This window comes from Aristolochia californica, unplaced genomic scaffold (assembly GCF_029961685.1).
Source record: "Aristolochia californica isolate CCGP_79_NKW_82.1479 unplaced genomic scaffold, dmAriCali1.0.hap1 SCAF_9, whole genome shotgun sequence".
Classification (NCBI taxonomy): domain Eukaryota; kingdom Viridiplantae; phylum Streptophyta; class Magnoliopsida; order Piperales; family Aristolochiaceae; genus Aristolochia; species Aristolochia californica.
In genome coordinates, this window is record NW_027182290.1 from 26,631,460 (window position 1) to 26,637,459 (window position 6,000).

Below are 6,000 nucleotides of genomic sequence, written 5' to 3' on the forward strand. Positions count from 1 at the left end.
AGATGCTCTGAAGATCACTCCGTATTATTAAAAACACACCGAAGGGTAAGGTGATTCTGGAAGTATATGTTGATGATATTATTATAACCAGTAGTGATCCCGAGGGCATTCAGAAAACAAAAGAAAGGATATGTACTGAATTCAAGACAAAGAATCTCGGGCTGCTAAATATTTTCTGGGTATTGAAGTACTACAATCCAGACATGAAGTTATATTATCTCAAAGGAAGTATGTCCTTGACCTATTGGAGGAGACCGGAATGATGGGATGCAGCCCAACAAAAAATCCTATGGACTCAAATGCAAAATTATGTGTAGGTACTAGTGAAGAGGTAGATATCGAAAAATATCAAAGATTGGTGGAAAATCTTATTTGCCTCTACATAACGGGGCTAGATATTTCATATGCTGTCAGTGTGGCAAGTCAATAAATGCACAACCCACAACTCAGTCATTTCCAAGCTCTAGAAAGGATATTAGGATACCTGATAGGAACACCGAGAAGAGGGTTTTTCTATAAAAATCATGGTTACTTCAACATCGAAGGATTCTCAGATGCAGATTGGGCCGGATCCACGGATGATAGAAAATCTACTTTGGGATATTGTACGATGGTTGAAGGGAACTTGGTTACATGGAGAAGAAAAAAATAAAATGTCGTTGCACGGTCTAGTGCAGAAGTAGAATACAGAGCCATGACACACACGGTCAGTAAATTCCTATGGATCATATCTCTTCTTACTAAACAGGGATTCTACAAAGAAGCTCCTACGGACCTAAATTGCGATAATTAGGCCGCAATACACATCACATCGAATCTAGTCTTCCATGAGATAACAAAGTTTATTGAAGTAGACTACCACTTCATACGAGAAAAATTCACTACGGCCATCTTATCTTTCAAGCATATATCTTCACAGAACCAGGTTGCAGACATTCTCACCAAACCAGTCACTCATTAAATTTTGTCCACCTTCTATAGCAAGCTGGGCATCTCCGATGTTTTCTCACCCCCAGCTTGAGGGGGAGTGTTACAATATGGAACCCACCATGGTTGCACGAGCTGGTGGGACCCACCATGAGGACGTCAGCCAAGAGGAGTCATCACTTGAGATGGAATGAGCTGGAATTTATTGGAAGATTTGAGGATCAAGTGGGACCCAAAAAAATACCACAAGTTGTATCTTTCCCAACATGAGTTGGAAGGATTTGAAGATCTTCCTTGATTTATATGATTGATTTATCTTCCTTAGATTGATGTATTATAAGGGAAAGTAGGAATCCTAATTGATTAAGGAGTTTCCCTAATTATGTATTGGAAATAGTATAAATAGGGGGCCTTGGTTGAAGCATTCAATCAAGCTCTCCTCTTCTCTTATTCTTGTGTAAAGCTCGCCCTCTTGAAGTCTCTTTATTTTTCTCCTTCTTTCCTTCTCTCTACCCAAGAGCTCTTCTTTCTTTCTCTTTTTTTTTTTTCTCTCTCCCCTTTTTTTCCTCCTTCCCTTCTCTCTACCCAAGAGCTCTTCTTTCTTTCTCTCTTTTTTTTTCTCTCCCCTTGCTTGAGATATTATTAATGGGGTCCTAAATTCAACATATCTAGATTGAATAGGTTCTAGAGGAACCTTTCACAAATTTAAAACAAAAAATTACAACCTTTACTTGGAGAGTACCTTCTCCTTGAGAGATCCAAGAATCCATCTTTTTATAGCACAATGAGAATGTTTAGGAGCTTGATTATATGAAATGCAAGGAATAGGTAGATGAAAGAGTGAAGGATACGCAAGCTTGTGGCTCACTGTTATGGTCCCTAGCCATGGATCTAGTAACTCGGTGAGGTACTGATGAATCCAACACTATATGATGATTTTTTATCACGCAATTGTGAAAAGAACTCCCTTCTCCCTCTCTTTCCTCGTTATGCTTGACAAGGAGTTTCCTTTTCTTAATTATAGATGAAACCACAGAATCAATGGACTGTTTGAGACCCCACGTATGAAACCCCTCTTTTATGATTCACGTCAAGAGGTAGGGTTTCTCTACCATGACTGATCATATACGTAAAAGAAGACAAACTCTAACCCTTCTATATTCGGAAAGGGGTTTAGAACTACCTCTTGAAGTGCACACCAATCCAGCAATCTGAAAGCCTCCTCCTTGTTGCAAGGATTCACGCAAAACCCTCCTCCTCTTCCTATTGTTCCGTGAAAGAGGTAGGGTTCTTCTTCTCTCAAGATCCCTCTAGATACCGAATTCACCATGAGAACAATGCACGTCAAGGGCCAAAGCTAGGATCTCGTCAAGGGAACCTCCTTACTCTAAATTAACCTAACTCCAAACTTACTTTATTTCCCTTTCTTTAACCCTTAAATAGGGTATTTCACGTCATGATAGTTTAGGGCTATAAATCCCAACTATACCCCTATGTCCAAGCTTATGACATAATCAATGAAAATTTAACTAAAAGCAACATAAAGAATGAAATTTAAATTAGATGACTCGGTGAGTCATTGTCTCCTCCTCTGAGTGACTTGGTGTGCTATTAAGTCTATAACATCTGCCTCCCCTTGGAGAAAAATCTTGTCCTGAAGCTCGTAAGCTGGATAGACCTGTTTGAAGGTTTCTAACCGCTCCCATGTAGCTGCTTCTGGGTTTGTAGTGGTCCCCTACACGAGACTGTCCCACTGATCATCGGTCAAACGCACTCGTAACACCGCGTAGGGTGTCAGAATGACGTGGCCCTTGTCGACTGGAGGGGAAGTAGGTGGCGACCCCTTGTGTGGTTTCAAGAGTGAGACATGAAACACATCATGCAGCTTTGCCGTGTCAGGTAGTTGTAGTTGATAGGCCATGTGCCCTACGCGCCAAATAGTCGCGAAAGGCCCAAAGTACCTAGGGGAGATCTTTTGGCGGGATGGCCCCGCATTGGACTGCTACCGGTACTATTGTAGGTGTAACCAAACATAATCCCCTACCTCATAAGAGACATCCTGGTGTCCCTTGTTGTATGCACTTATCATCCGGTCCTGAGCCCGCTGTAGACAGTCTGTAATAGTCTTTAACACCTGATCTTGATCCATGAGCGTCTCATCAATGGTGTCCACGCAGGTGGAGCCCCTGGTATAAGAGAGAAGTCGTGGGGGATCCCTCCCATAAAGAACCCGGAAAGGAGATGACGCAAGGACGATTGGAATGAAGTATTGTAACAGTATTCGGCCCATTGTAGCCACTGAACCCATTGTTTCGGTCAATCTCCAACAAAGCACCTGAGATACATTTCGATGGTTTGATTAACCACCTCGGTTTGGCCATCCGTCTGAGGATGATATGTTGACAAAAAATTCAATTTTGTGCCACTCAGACGAAAAAGTTTCCTCCAGAAAGTGCTCGTGAATACCGCATCCCTATCATTGACAATAGATTCTGGGATGCCATGTAATCGGACAATATGCTCCAGGAAAGTATGGGCCACTTGAGCTGCTGTGTAGGGATGAGCCATTGGAATAAAATGACCATACTTAGAGAATCGATCCACCACCACGAACAAAACTGATTTCCTAGCTGAAAGGCGAAGACCTTCCACAAGGTCCATTGAAATATCAGCCCATACCAAAGTAGGGAGGGCGAGAGGTTGTAGAAGACCCACGAGACTCAAATGCTTGATTTTGTTTCATTGATATACCTGACATGTGGAGACATATGTGGCAATGGAGATCTTCATAGCCTACCAATAGAAATCTGCCCGAATACGCAGCAACGTTTTCTATAACCCCTCATGGGTTGAATTATGATTAGCCGAGAGAACGGCTGGAATCAACTTGGACGTGGGAGGAAGGTAAATTCGTTGTTTATAACAAATGAGTGAATCTTGTATTGACCACTTAGAATCCATCTTCCCCTCTATAATCTGTCTGTGCAGCTCCTGTAGTTCTGGAAGTGTGACATGTGCATCCTGCACCATGTCGAGGATGAGGAAACGAGGTTGGCTGACTGCATAAATGACCTGCTGGTATTCAAAATGGCTAGACAAGGCATCCACTACCATGTTTAATCTCCTCACACAATACTCCATCGAGAAATCGAAGCCTATCAACTTACTGATCCAATGTTGCTGTGGTGAAGTAGTGAGACGCTGCTCAAGTAAGAACTTGAGACTATAATGATCAGTACGAATAAGAAAAGTACGACCCCATAAGTAAGGCCTCCAGTGTTGGACCGCCTTGGCCAACCTCATTAACTCTCGTTCATATGCAACCAATTTCTAATAACGAGCTACCAACTGTCGACTGAAATAAGAAATGGGGAGTGAGTGCTGCTGTAACATGGCCCCAATGCCCCCATCAAAAGCGTCACATTCCCCCACAAATAAGTATTCAAAATTCGGAAGCTGTAAAATAGGTGTAGATGCAAGAGCACCTTTAAGTACCTCAAAGGCCTGTGTGGCCTCCCCAGTCCACTGAAAGGAATTCTTTTTGAGGAGGTTTGTTAAAGGTGCTGCCAATTGACCGTAATTCCGAATAAATTTTTGGTAATAGCCTACTAGACCCAAGAACCCGTGTAATGCTAATCAAGACTAAGGCTGAGGCCACTCACGAATGACCTGAATCTTCTCGGGATCCACTGTTACCCCCTCATGTGAGATAATGTGGCCAAGGTAAGCAACATAAGATGCCCCAAAGGAGCATTTGGATTTCTTCAAATACAACTGATGTGCTCGTAATAATTCACACACAATCCTCAAATGTGCTACATGATCTTCTCGAGACTTGCTATATATGAGTATATCATAAAAAACACAAGTACAAATTTTCGAAGGTAAGAGCTAAATACCTCTTTCATTAGCACCTGGAAAGTGGAGAGAGCATTTGACAACCTGAATGGCATGACCACAAATTCAAAGTGGGCGTGATGTGTGCAGAATGCTATTTTTTTAATGTCTGAGGGATGCATGCGAACCTGGTGATATCCAGACCGTAAGTCCAATTTGGTAAAGACCCACGATCCATGTAACTCATCGATGAGCTCTTCCACGACCGGAATTGAAAACTTATCTTTCACTGTCTGTGCGTTTAATTCCCAATAATCAACACAAAAGTGCCATGTCTCATCATGTTTCTTCATGAGCAAGATGGGTGAAGAGAATGGGGACCTGCTGCTGCGAATAAGGCCCTATTGTAGCACCGCTTGGCACTATCTCTCGATCTCATCTTTCTGGAGGTGAGGATACCGATACAGTCGAACAACTACCACATCAGACCCTAGTTTCAAAAATATCCGGTGATCACAGTGTCTCAAGGGAGGGAGCCCTGTAGGGTCATAGAAAAGGTCGGAGAACTCATCAATAAGAGTATCAATAGTGTTATCTAAATTATCCTGGGCAGTCAGAGAATGTATGTGTTGTTGTTTGTCCACTTGACTTTCTTGTAGAAGTACTTGGCTACTGCGCAAGACAAAACTCATTGTTAACGCAAAGAAGTCCCACAGAGTGGGTCCTAAGGTTTGTAACCATTTAATTCCCAACACCATATCAAAACCAGCCAAAAGAATGACAAAAAATTCAGCATGAAATAAAGTAGTGCCAATAGAAAAATTTACCACCTTGTTGATTCTGTAGCTAGGAACCTTCTCCCCATTGGCCATTGAGACTGTGGCTGTCGGATGTGGAAGAATTTGTAACTACAGGTGTTGAGCCACAGTTAAGCTGAGAAATTGTGGGTACTCCCTGAATCCACTTGTCCCACGAGTTCTTGATTGAAGACCTGAGCTCTCACTTCTATGGTTTTGGGCGATTTCTGCCTAGTAATGGCATGCAAGGATATTTTCGGTGGCTCTTCCTCTATCATCTCTTCTGTATCCTCTAGATCATCAACTTCATCCACTTAAAGCCAAAACAACCCTTTGCACTGATGACCAGCCCGATACTATTCATCACAGTTGTAACATGGATTTTTAGACCGCCTTTCCTCCATTTCAGCTCTTGTCAATTTTTTTATGTACTGAGGTG